This window comes from Phalaenopsis equestris, unplaced genomic scaffold (assembly GCF_001263595.1).
Source record: "Phalaenopsis equestris unplaced genomic scaffold, ASM126359v1 Scaffold222460, whole genome shotgun sequence".
Taxonomy (NCBI): Eukaryota; Viridiplantae; Streptophyta; class Magnoliopsida; order Asparagales; family Orchidaceae; genus Phalaenopsis; species Phalaenopsis equestris.
This window is the reverse complement of record NW_018240628.1, coordinates 7,634-8,419: the sequence shown is the minus strand read 5'-3', so window position 1 is coordinate 8,419 and position 786 is coordinate 7,634.

Here is a 786-nt window from a genome sequence, read left to right as displayed (position 1 = left end):
CGCCTTTAATCTTTCTCGTCCTTCAGAAGCCAGAGTGCTTGTGGAATGGGACATCACTTTAATCTCTCTTGAGGAAATTTGGATAGGCTCACAACATGTTTGACCATTCTAACCCTCACTGTTACCACTTACATCCTTATCTAAAATAAAAAAAGCTAAGTGCCCCGTCTGAGGTCCCCCGTCCTTCTGACCCGACCCCAATTATACCTGTTGAGAACCCTTCCTTTCTCAAGGCTAATGAGTTTCTTGATCATTATAAGGGTATCCCCGATCCCAATACTAATGTGGTAACCGAACCATCTAGTCCACATGCTGGAGTGGTGGAAATTACTTTTAAGTGGGCAGAGTTGTGGTTTCAGTTGCCCCCGAAGAAAATCCCTCACTTCTTCAACCTCCACATGCTGCTAAAGAAGAAAATTTTCTAATTATGCTGGAAAATGAGACTCATAGTACTCCATAACTTTTGAATAATGATGTTGTGAGCACTCCAATTTTGGAGTGTCGAGCTCAAAATGTGCAACAGCTGGCAACCATTCAACGATCTCTAGATCAACTTATTATAGCTGATCAATTGGGCACTCCACTCTTTGAGGAGGGCCAAGCCCAGGATGTGCAACAACCCTCTTTAATGGATGAGGAATGACAATTCCAAACAACCAAAAAGAAGAATAAAGGAATGCGTGAACTCTGGAGTTATATGACACTTTTTTAGGCTTGAGCGACTACCCTCATAACCGCTTGTTACTGGACTCACTTCCTAGGACTAGGGGGAGGGGGGGGGGGAGG